This window comes from Muntiacus reevesi, chromosome 5, assembly GCF_963930625.1.
Source record: "Muntiacus reevesi chromosome 5, mMunRee1.1, whole genome shotgun sequence".
Taxonomy (NCBI): Eukaryota; Metazoa; Chordata; class Mammalia; order Artiodactyla; family Cervidae; genus Muntiacus; species Muntiacus reevesi.
The window spans coordinates 54,208,206-54,221,795 of NC_089253.1; positions in this window are offsets into that span (position 1 = coordinate 54,208,206).

Sequence of the window (13,590 nt, forward strand, 5' to 3'; positions counted from 1 at the left end):
ATACAATTTAACGATTTAATATATTCATAAATGTATGCGACCATCACCATGGTTGACTTTAAAACATTTCCATCACCTCAAGAAGAAACCTTGTACCGTTTAGCTATCAACCTCCCATCCCCTCACTATCCTCCCCTCTATCAACAAGCAGCCATTAGTCTACTTTCTGATAAGAATAGATACCATACTTGCTCTTAGCCAAAGAAGCGATACCACTATTCTACTTTGTGTCTCTATAGATTTCCCTGTTGTGGATTTTCATATCAAGGGATTATACAGTATGCAAATGTTTGTGACTACCTTTTCTGACATAGCATGTTTCCAAAATTTATCCAACTTGTAACATATATCAGTACTTTATTCCTCTTAAGGCAGAATAATATTCCATCACATGGGTTGTGTATCCATTCAACAATTGACTGACATTTGGATTATTTCCACCTTTTGGCTATTAAGAATAATGCTGCTATAAACATTCATTTACAAGTTTTAGTATGAACACATATTTTCATTCTCTAGGATTTTTACCAAGAGGTAAAATTGCTGGGTTTACTCATTTGAGAAATTTCCAAACTATTTTCCAAATAACTGACACAATTTTATATTCCCACCAGCAGTAAGAGGATACTGATTTTTCACATGCTTAAAAACACTTTTTATTGTCTGATTTTTTTTTTTTTTTTTTTTTTTAGTCATCTTGTGAGCCTTGATTTCTGTTTTTAGTGGCTCAAGAGACTTTCAGGATCAAGGCTCAAATTCTCCCACACCTCCTAAAAGATCTAATTGATTTGCCTCTTTCTCTTTTATTTTGCCCTGATAATTTCACTTACATATTCTCGTTACGTATACTTACATGGATATCTAGATAGGTAAATAGATCCATATCTATACCCACACTCGTATACATACACATATATACATCTAGCACTTAGAGCTTTCAGTAGAATTATTTGTCTAATTTACCTAGGCTATAATATAACTGAAAGTAGAAATTTGTTCTTTTGTCCATTTTTATTAGAACTTTTTTATGGTTAATATGTAGGGATTCTTGCATGCTCTGCATAATCTTAATTTTAGTTATATGTGCTGTAAATGTCTTATGTAGTTTATATGATTCTACTCAAACTCTCTTTTAATGAACAAAATCCTTATTTTAATATAGTTGAATTCATCAATTTTTTCCTTTAGAGTTTTTTTTTGTATGCTTATTATAAGAAATACTTCTCTACGCCAAGCTCATAAATATACAGTCATATATTTTCTTCTGAATTTTTTAACATCTTGTCTTTCACATTTCACCATTTAAACATTTGGAATAGATTTAGTCTCTGAGACTGGGATTCAATTTCATTATTTCATTATTTGTAACTGACTATCTTAACAGTATTTACTGAAAAGTTCCATATTTTACCAGCGATCTGCAGTGCCACTTGTTATGTAAATATCTTCTGTTATGTTGTCTTTCTCTTTTTTCTCATTAACCTACTTGTTTATGCATTTATAAATACCACATTGTCCTAAATATTAAGAATTTATGTCTTGATACCTAACAGAAAATGTTTCAACAAGTGCCACATTGACCATTTCTGTTTTGCTTTTCTTATATATTTTAGAATTACATCACCGAGTTTCTTAAAAACTTTTGACTATAATTGTTAAATTTTGACTATAATTGCATTGAATCTATAGATCAATTTGTAGAGATCTGATATAATTTCTTTTTCAAGTCTCCCTACCCATGGATGGGCTTACTTATCCACTTAAGTCTTATTCAACTTCTCTGAATAACATTCTATAATTTTCTTCATAAATGCTCTTCACATATTTTGCTGTATTTAATAAGTGTCTTGTCTTTTTTGGACTTAAAATGGGATGCTTCTAATAGTTCACCCTAAAGGATGGTATTAACTGTACATTTTTTTGCAAATACTTTTATCAGGCTAAGGGAGTTGTCTCAATTCTGATTTATTTAAGAGTTTTTTTTTTTTTTTAATGACTGCTAAATTGTATTAAACATTCTGATGTGTATTTATATTCAGTTGATCTTAATCTCTGAAAAATCTGATAGCTTCCATTGAGTATGCTTTCTCTGAAGGAACGTGTTTCTATCAGTCAGAAGTTTGAGGATCACAATAGCCCCCTTTTAGGTTACATAGCTTATTTAGGAATTTTGGATCAAATTACCTATCTCCTGCAAATTTCTACATGTAAAACTTTGTCTTTTGATTGCAGTAAAACTTGACATTTGCTCTGAGGGAACCTGCCTTTTGTGAATGCTTATAATTAGATATTTTTAATTGGCTCCATTGGCAAAATATCTGTGTATACTGGATTTTTCACTCTCCTCTTCCACTTTCATCAAGAGGCCCTTTAGTTCTTCTTCACTTTCTGCCATAAGGGTGGTGCCATCTGCATATCTAAGGTTACTGATATTTCTCCTGGCAATATTAATTCTAGCTTGTGCTTCATCCAGCCCAGAGTTTCTCATGATGTAGTCTGCATATAAGTTAATAAGCAGGGTGACAATATACAGCTTTGACCTACTCCTTTCCTGATTTGGAACCAGCCTGTTGTTCCATGTCTAGTTCTAACTGTTGCTTCCTGACCTGCATACAGAGTTCTCAAGAGGCAGGTCAGGTGGTCTGGTATTCCCATCTCCTTCAGAAATTTCCACAATTTGTAGTGATCCACACAGTCAAAGGCTTTGGCGTCGTCAATAAAGCAGAAATAGATGTTTTTCTGGAACTCTTTTGCTTTTTCGATGATCCAGCGGATGTTGGCAATTTGATCTCTGGTTCCTCTGCCTTTTCTAAAACCACCTTGAACATCTGGAAGTTCACGGTTCGCATACTATTGAAGCCTGGCTTGGAGAATTTTGAGCATTATTTTACTAGCCTGTGGGAGGAGTACAATTATGTGGTAGTTTGAGCATTCTTTGGCATTCCCTTTCTTTGGGATTGGAATGAAAACTGACCTTTGCCAGTATGTGGCCACTGCTGAGTTTTCCAAGTTTGCTGGTTCTAGGTGAGTGACCATACCATCATGTTTATCTGGGTCGTGAAGATCTTTTTTGTATAGTTCCTCTGTGTATTCTTGCCAACTCTTCTTAATATTTTCTGCTTCTGTTAGATCCATACCATTTTTGTCCTTTATTGAACCCATCTTTGCATGAAATGTTCCCTTGGTATCTCTAATTTTCTTGAAGAGATCTTTGCTGCTGCTGCTGCTGCTGCTTCTAAATCGCTTCAGTCGTGTCCGACTCTGTGCGACCCCATAGACGTCAGCCCACCAGGCTCCCCCGTCCCTGGGGTTCTCCAGGCAAGAACACTGGAGTGGGTTGCCATTTCCTTCTCCAATGCTTGAAAGTGAAAAGTGAAAGTGAAGCTGCTCAGTTGTGTCCGACTCCTAGAGACCCCATGGACTGCAGCCTACCAGGCTCATCTGTCCATGGGATTTTCCAGGCAAGAGTACTGGAGTGGGTTGCCATTGCCTTCTCCTGAAGAGATCTCTAGTCTTTCCAATTCTATTGTTTTCCTCTATTTCTTTGCACTGATCACTGAGGAAGGCTTTCTTATCTCTCCTTGCTATTCTTTGGAACTCTGCATTCAAATGGGCATATCTTGCCTTTTCTCCTTTGCTTTTTGCTTCTCTTATTTTCTCAGCTATTTGTAAGGCCTCCTCAGACAGGCATTTTGCTTTTTTGCATTCCTTTTTCTTGCGGATGGTCTTGATCCCTGTCTCCTGTACAATGTTATCAACCTCCATCCATAGTTCTTCAGGCACTCTATCAGATCTAATCCCTTGAATTTATTTCTCACTTCCACCATATAATCATAAGGAATTTGATTTAGGTCATACCTGAATGGTCTAGTGGTTTTCCCTACTTTCTTCAATTTATGTCTGAATTAGGCAATAAGGAGTTCATGATCTGAGCCACAGTCAGCTCCCCGTCTTGTCAGTGAAGAACTAAAGAGCCTCTTGATGAATGTGAAAGAGGAGAATGAAAAAGTTGGCTTAAAACTCAACATTCAGGAAACTAAGATCATGGCAGCTGGTCCCATCACTTCATGGCAAATAGATGGGAAAACAGTGGATACAGTGACAGATTTTATTTTGGGGGGCTCCAAAATCACTGAAGATATTGACTACAGCCATGAAATTAAAAGATGCTTGCTCCTTGGAAGAAAAGTTATGCCTAACCTAGACAGCAAAAGCAGACACATTACTTTGCCAACAAAGGTCCGTCTAGTCAAAGCTATGTTTTTTCCGGGAGTCATGTGGGGATGTGAGAGTTGGACTATAAAGAAAGGTGAGCACCGAAGAATTGAAGTTTTTGGACTGTGGTGTTGGAGAAGACTCTTGAGAGTCACTTGGACTACAAGGAGATCCAACCAGTCCATCCTAAAGGAAATCAGTCCTGAATATTCATTGGAAAGACTGATGCTGATGCTGAAACTCCAATACTTTGGTCACCTGATGTGAAGAACTGACTCCTTAGAAAAGACCCTAATGCTGGGAAAGATTAGAGGAAGGAGGAGAAGGGGACGACAGAGGATGAGATGGTTGGATGGCATTACCAATTTAATGGACATGAGTTTGAGCAAGCTCCACATGTCAGCAAGGCCCACATGTGGGCCATGTCCAGTGATGGACATGGGTGCTGCATTCCATGGGGCCACAAAGAGTCAGACACGATTGAGTGACTGAACTGAACTTAACTGAATACTGGATTTTATTAATAATAATTAGAAATTCCTTCCAATACTTACCTAATGCCATAGGTGTAGTAGAGTGGGATAACCCTGTGCAGCATTCTCATTCTTCCATTGGATTCATGTATTTACTTAAATTTTTTATTGAATGTTCACCATATTTCAGACAATATTCTTGGAACTATGGAATTTGATCGCGGAAAAAACAAAGAGACAAAAAAATCCTACCTTCAGGAGTCTTATAGACACTGATAAATAAGATTATTGTAAAAATATATAAAACATTCAATAGAGTTAAGAACTAAGGAGAAAAGAAAGTGCATCAAAGGGAATATGAATGGAAAGATAGATACAAATGTGACAAAGCCTATCCTGGGAAGACCAGATTGAGAAGGTGTCTTTGAGTAAGACTAAAAGAAATGGGGGAGGGGAGTGCTTTTCAGGTGGCACTAGTGGTAAAGAACCTGCCTGCCAATGTAGGGGACAGAAGAGATGCAGGTTCGATCCCTGGGTTGGGAAGATCCCCTGGAGTGGGGCATGGTAACCCACTCCAGTATTCTTGCCTGAAAAATCCCATAGACAGAGGAGCCTGGCATATAGGGTCACACAGAGTTGGACATGGCTGAAGCAACTTACACCCACACGTGCACGCAGAAAGCAATGGAGAGCTGACCATAGGGATATTTAGGAGAAGAGCATTCTGGGCAGAGTGCACAAGACCCTCTGCAGTCAAAGGACCCTTCAGAGCATGGAGGGTCTATTCTGGAACAGCAGAAGTCTTTGTGACCAGAGGAGGGAAGAAAAGGAAGGCAGCAGAAGATAAACTCAGAGAGGTTAAAGGAAACCAGATCATACAGGGCCAAGCAGCTTTTACTTTGAATGAGATAAGAAATTATTTGAGAGTTTGGAGCAGAAAAAGTGATTTATTTTTTTAGCCAAAGGCTTAAATAGAATCACTGTAGAACAGTAGACACTCAACATGCTTGTCTATTGAGAACTTGGGTTTTGGTATTGGTAAGAGGTGTTTAATTGTAAAAGAATATATTTTGGAAATCCAGGAATGACCACTAGAGTAAACATCAAATATATCATGGATTTACCTGTAAAATCAAGAAAGTGACACAAGTGTAAGAACCCATGGATGCTTTGCTTTATAACTTGGGTGAACACAAGGTTTTCTTACTATGGCTCATAATCCAGATACAATAAAAGACTGTATGACCACACAAAAGGTAAAAATAAAAATGCTTACAAGGCAAAAACACCATACAGACACATCACTTGCACACACACCAGAAAGGCAAAAATTAGAAAGCTGGATAATGTCTAAGACTGGCAAGGATATGGAGGCAGAAGAATCCCAATTTAACTGTTGGTAGGACTGCAGATAGGGGAGCCAATAGTAGTGTATATAGTCAAAGAATATATGTACTGTGTAACTCAGTAACTCTGTTCCTAGGTAAAATTTCCAAAAAAACTCTTTTATAATTCTATAGGGTATATATATATATATATATATATATATATATATATATATGGATACTTATATTTAGCATTGTAACAGCAGAGAGTTATAGGCAATCTAGGTGCCCATGATGCGGAGTAGATAAGTAAAATGTGCTATATGCAACAGTCAGAAGTACAGATTAAAGGCACATTTAGCAAAATATTACTAACATCAAAAGTGCCTTAGACAGCAAGGAGATCAAACCAGTCAATCCTAAAGGAGGTCAACCCTGAATATTCACTGGAAAGATGATGCTGAAGCTTCAATAAATACTTTCACCACCTGATGTGAAGAGCTGACTCATTAGAAAAGACCCTAATGTCAGGAAAGATTGACGGCAGGAGGAGAAGGGGGGGTGACAGAGGATGAGATGGTTGGGTTGCATCACTCACTCAATGGACATGAGTTTGAGCAAGCTCTGGGAGGTGTGAAGAACAGGGAAGCCTGGCGTGCTGCAGTCCATGGGGTCACAAACAGTCGGACACAATAGTGACTGAACAACAACAATGAAAACATAGTGTTGATTGAAATAAGAGATAAAATAAATTCTATAGGGTGATAGGATCTTTGTAAATGAAAAGCAGACAGCTGTAAAACTATATATTTTGCAAGAATATATGCAAATAAAAGGATTCACATCAAACACATTAGAATGGCTTTATGGAAAGGAAGAGAGTGAAGAGGGAAACAAAAACAAACATCACAGTCTTCTAAAGGTCACCTGTAGGTAGTTCTCCCTCCCTTCTAAACACATGGGAGGATAGCATTTCTTTGCCTCCCTACCCTTTAGTTGGGCAAGTCTTGGGGTTAGTTCTAGCTGAACAGTTGTAGGTAGAATTCATGTGCATCAATTCTAGACCAGAACATTTAATTTCTGGTGGGAGATCAACCACTGCTCTAGTTGCCTACTGCAAATAATCATGAAAGCACACATTGAGAAGACACTTCCAGCAGCCTGGATCTCTCAGTGAATAAAAGAAGCTGAACCCTCCCCCAGTCCCCTAATCCACTAACATGCATTGCATAGTTAATTTTAGTGAAATATAAACATTTGTTATTTTAAGGTTCTGGGATTTGGGGTGTTTGCTACTTCAGCACAGTCCTAGCTTATTCTGATAAATACAGGGAATAATCAATTAAATAGGGCTTCCCACATGATTTAGTGGTAACAGAATCCACATGCCCAGACAGGAATTGCAAGAGAGCCCAGTTCAATCCCTGGGTTCAGAAGATCCCCTGGAGAAGGAAACGGCAACCCACTCCATGATTCCTGCCCGGATAATCCCATGGACAGAGGAACCTGGCAGGTTACAGTCCATAGGGTCACAAAGAGTCAAACATGACTGAGCATGCAAGCGCCAATCAATTAAATAAAACAAGAACAAGGTCTTTCAGGGACCAATGATGCTGAGAAGAACAACTAACTGAAATAAGTGCAAAATTTTCCCTGCCTCACCCCAAATGAGATGGAGAAAGAAGATGAGGTGATTGCCTAAGATTACACAGCCTTGAATTGGGACATGAGAAAAAAAAATTAAAAAAAAAAAAAAACAACTCTCAAAAGGATGACCAAGAATAAATGCTTCACCTGCCTAGATTTAAGTGAGATTTTCATAAAGTTCCCTGTGCTGTTTCCATGGACAGGATGGAGATTTGTAGTCTGAAGAGAATGGCTACTGGATTTTTCAGTGGTGGAAATCCATCATATCCTATGAGGGTTGAAGAGTGAATCCAAAGCATCTTATTGAATAGCTGGGTCCTCAGTTTCCTTCCATTCAACCTCAAAAAAATAAAGTCAAAAGATAACTGACTAACTAGGATAAATATCTGCAAAAAATGATAGAAAAGGGAAGGAAAATATGAACAGAGAATTCACAAAAGAACCAAAAATTAAGATGGCTATTAAGCCTATAAAAATATGTTCTTGCTCACTCACAATAAGAGAAATGCAAATTTAGAGTACACTGAAATATAATTTCTCACCTACTAGATTGGATAAAATTAAAAACTATGATGACAACACAAATTTGCTTAATGAGACTGTGGGGAAATTGAGTGCTCTCATGCATCTGAGGTAGAAATGCAAATTGATACAACTCTTAGAGAATTTGGCAATATCTAACAAAACTACATATATGTTTACTTTTTAAACTAAGAATCCCACGTATAGGAAATTGCACTGAAGATAAACTTCCAAAAGTAGAAATATAAACATGTACAAAGTTATTTTTTACAGCATTGTACAGAATTGCAAAACACTAAATATAACATAAATGCCCCTCATATAGGAAAATAGTAAATAAACTACGGTTATTTACATTGCTGTTGCTGTTCAGTCACTAAATTGTGTCTGACTCCTTGCAACCCCATGGACTGCATCACACCAGTCTTCCCTGTCCTTCACAATCTCCCAGAGTTTGCTCAAACTCATGTTCATTTAGTCAGTGATGCCATTCAACCATCTTATCCTCTGTTGCACCCATCTCCCCCTGCCCTCAATCTTTCCCAGCATGGGGGTTTTCCCAGTGAGTTGGCTCTTTGTATCAGGTGGCCAAAGTATTGAAGCTTCAGCTTCAACATCAGTCCTTCCAATGAATATTCATGGTTGATTTCCTTTAAAATTTACTGGTTTGATCTTCTTGCTGTCCAAAGTATTCTCAAGAGTCTTCTCCAGTACCACAGTTTGAAAGCATCAATTCTTCGGGGCTCAGCCTTCTTTATTGTCCAACTCTCACATCCATATAAGACTACTGGAAAAACAGCATCTTTGCCTATACAGACTTTGTCAGCAAAATGATGTTTCTGCTTTTCAACATGCTGTCCATGTTTGTCATAGCTTTTCTAGGTTTGTTATAGCTTTTCTTCCAAGGAGGGTCCTTTAATTTTGTGGCTGCAGTCACTGTCTGCAGAGATTCTGGAGCCCAAGAAAATAAAATCTGCCACAGTTTCCACTTTCCCCCCATCTATTTGCCATGAAGGGATGGGACTCCATGATCTTAGAGTTTTAATATTGAGTTTTAAGCCAGCTTTTTCACTCTCCTCTTTCACCCTCATCAAGAGGCTTTTTAGTTCCCCCTCTCTTCCATTAGAGTGGTGTCATTTGCATATCTGAGGCTGTTGCTCTTTCTCCTATCCACCTTGACTCCAGCTTGTGATTCAGTCAGCCTGACATCTCATATGATGCACTCTGAATACAAGATAAATAAGCAGGATGACAATATACAGGCGTGTCATACTCTTCCCTTTTGAACCATTCTATTGTCCCAAGTCTGGTTCTAACTGTTACTTCTTGACCTGCATACAAGTTTCTCAAGAGGTAGGCAAGATGGTCTTGTATTCCCATTTCTTTAAGAATTTTTCAGTTTGTTGGGATATATACAGTCAAAGGTTTTTCTGTAGTCAATGAACACTATAGTATATATTTTTTTATTCCCTTACTTTTTCTATGATCCAAGGGATGCTGGCCATTTGATCTCTGGTTCTTCTGCCTTTTCTAAATCCAGCTTGTATATCTGAAATGCTTGGTTCAAGTACTGTTGAAGCCTAGCTTGAAGGATTTTGAGCATTACCTTGCTAGCATGTGAAATATAAAGTAGTTAGAACACTCTTTGGCATCGCCTTTCTTTTGGGATTGGAATGAAAACAGATTTTCCAGTCCTGTCACCATTGCTGAGTTTTCCAAATTTGCTAGCATATTGAGTGCAGCACTTTAACAGTGTCATCTTTTGAGATTTGAAATGGTAATTTACATAATGAGGTGCTATAAACTGTAAAAAGAATGAGGAATGTCTCTGGACTTCTTTGTAGTGAATTCCAGCATTATCTGTTATATGGGGGGAAATGTATATATTGTACTTTCTTTTTATGTAATAAAGAGAAATAAGACGACATACATGGTCTGTTCATTTGGGAAAAACGTAAGATAAGTAAGCCAGAAACTACTGAAATTGGGTACCTATAAGAAGCGGGTAGAAATGAAGTATAAAGGAAAGGGACAAAATAGAAGTGGTAGGCAAAAGGAGCATGTTTCTGATCACATCTTTTTATATAGTTTTGATATTTGGAACTATGTTAATGCTTACTGATAAAAAAATTAGAAAATAAAAAAATATGGAAAAAACTAAAATGGAATACAAAGAAAAACAAACAGATTTAATAGTATAATATGCCCACACTGCAGGGTGGGGGTAATTAATCTAAGGAACATTTGAACAGAGCAATGTTATTTTTATGTTTTCAGGTTAAAAGCAAAACAAAAATACTTTAAACTAGTAGGTTTGATTTCCACTAGAGTATAGGACTAGAAATTCTAAAACAGCATCGAAACATGTATATTATCTAGGGTGAAACAGATCACCAGCCCAGGTTGGATGCATGAGACAAGTGCTCTGGCCTGGTGCACTGGAAAGATCCAGAGGGATCAGGTGGAGAGGGAGGTGGGAGGGGGGATCGGGATGGGGAATACATGTAAATCCATGGCTGATTCATGTCAATGTATGACAAAAACCACTACAATATTGTAAAGTAATTAGCCTCCAACTAATAAAAATAAATGGAAAAAAAAAAAGAAATTCTAAAACATCTTTCTGTGTATTCTAGGACTGAGTAAATATATTAATAGATTATGGATAATGGGAACTTGGCATCACACTCCTGGAAAGAGAGTTACAAGGGAAAGAGGGAATGTTAAAATAACACCTAAGGTATTAGAACAAAATTTGAAGAATTGATATGAATTTATGACTTAGAAATAAATATAGATGGAAATAGATTTAAATAGGTATGGGTATAGATATACATACATATATTTCCCAGCTTTGATTTCTGAACATTTGGATGCAATGCTACTACAGTGGAAATGAACACACCATTCTCTCCTAAAGGACCCAGAATGCTTTGGATAAACGGCAAGTTTTAGTGTTGGGTCTGGACAAATATAAGGTGAATCTGGGACATCTTACTCTGCCAGAAAAGAAATGCTCAAAAAAATGGGAGAAACCATTCAAAATGACACAGGGGCTATTTTAAGGGCTTCCACTGGTCAAATCAAGGGCAATCACGATAAATAATGATAGCAATATATTATGACCCATTAAATAAATGAAGTCAATATTGGTATAGATATCAAGTCCATGTTGATATAGATGAATAGATGAAGGAACAAATAGGAGAGAAAGGAAAGCTTTTCTTTGGTATTATGTGAGCTTAATAAATACAGAAGTTATAACTGAACGAGAAAAAAATATAGTTTCTCAGCCATCAAGGTAATAATTGATTCAGCTAAGAATCATAAAAATACTAAATAATAAAATTAGTAGGTGGAAATTTGATGTAAAATAAGATATTTACATAGTTTTAAAGAATCTCCTCACAAAATATTTATTAATTACAAAAATAAAATGTTAATTTTACACTATTAAAATAGCTGGGCAGATACCACTTTAAGTGATCAAAATTAACACCATTAGGAACAGGGCAAATAGATAATATGTGCATCCTGATATAATGCACTGAAAAGGATCCCTTCTGTGATGTTCCTGAAAAAACTACATAATCTGAATCTAATGTGATGAAGAAATATCAAGCAAAACCAAATTGAGGCAGCCTCTAGTATGGTCCTGAATGCTCTCTGCCTTCTGTTATTCCCATCCATGTATAGGCCCTCTCACATTGAAAGGGGCTGAACTATATGTCTGTATTAGTCAAGGTTCTCCACAGAAGAAGAGATATAGAGACAGACAGACTCAGATACATAGAGAGACACAGACACAAAGACAGACAGAAAGAGGGACAGAGGCAGAAACACAGATTTATAATAAAGAATTATACACAGTTATGAAGGCTGACAAGTCCCAAGATCTACAAGATGAGTTGGTAAGTTAGAGACCCAGGAGAGGCAATGGTGTAGCTCCAGTCCAAAGACAAGCAGACTTGAGCCCCAGGAAGAGCTGACTTTTCAGTTCCAGTCTGAAAGGCAAGAAAAAAAGCCAATGACCCAGTCTGAGAGCAGTCAGACAGGAGGAATTCTCCCTTACTCAAGTAATAGTCAGCCTTTTCTTCTATTCAGGCCTCTAATTGATCAGATAAGCCTCACCCACATTAGGCAGGGCAATATACTTTATCAGTCTACTGATATTACATGTTAATCTCAGGGATTCCAGTCCAAGATGGTTACATAGGAGGCTCTTGAACTGCCCTTTTCCCATGGACATGTCCAAACACCCATCTCCCTATCTTTCTCTGAAAGAGGCCTATTTCCATATCTTAAAAGATGTAACCTGAAAGTCAAGTTTCTATTTCAACACATACCTAGAGGTAGACTGCAATCCTCTCCAGAGACCAGAGACATTTGCAGGCATTATCTTCATGTTCTCTCTCAGGCCCAGCCGCAGGATCACCAAGGAACGAGCTTGTGTATACATCTGGCATCCTGGCTTTTGCAGCCACCGTTCAGGGATATGAACCCCTTGGATAGCCTGGTTCTTGTGGCCAGCACCATTTGAGCTCAAAGTTCCACAGGACCGTAGCTTCTCCTACCCCACCCAACCAGGCTCAGTGCATAGGGAGCAGACAGAAATGCCCACCTCTTAATCTCGCCCTAAAAAAAGCCTATTTGTCTACTTTAAAAGGTGCTGCCCAAGTGCCAGGCTTCCAGTTTAGTAGATATCTAGGGACAGACTATGAGCCTTCTGGAGATCAGGGAGGTTAGCAAGTATCATCTCCATGAGCATGAAGACGCTGTTCCAGGTCACTAGTGTCTACCTGGAATGAGTTTGAACACGTGTCTGGCACTCTGGCTTTTGTGGTTGCCAAGCAGGAGCCCTTTATCATCTGGTTCTGGTTGAAAGTAGGGCTTGTGTTCACATTGCCACCATATTACAGCAAACAAAGAAACAATTTTTAACCATCTATCTCCCCAGGGCTCAGTACAAAAGGAGGTGAGAGAAATATCCAGATTCCAGGCTTCCCTTGAAAGAGGTTTACATACATACTGTAACAGCTGCTTCCTCAGGGTCCAGCTTCCAATCAGCATGCTTCTGGGTGCTGATTGAGATCCTTTTGTTTGCGACCCTGACAGCTCTTGACAAACTCACATCTACTGGGAGCCTCTGAGAACAAAGAAGTGGCTTGGCAAAAAGTATTCAGAAATAAACAAGAGCTAGGACTGGGGTAAACAATGAGATTTATCTCCTTCATAAGACCACTCTGTCAAGACTGGAAGAGGTACCTGTTTTTTCTAATGCACATGCATCAACAGAGAAAGGGAAAATTAAGCAACAACAATCTGTTATAAACAAAAGAATAAAATACAACTCCAGAAAAAGACCTGAATGGAATGGAAACAAATGATTTATCTGAAAAAGAATTCAA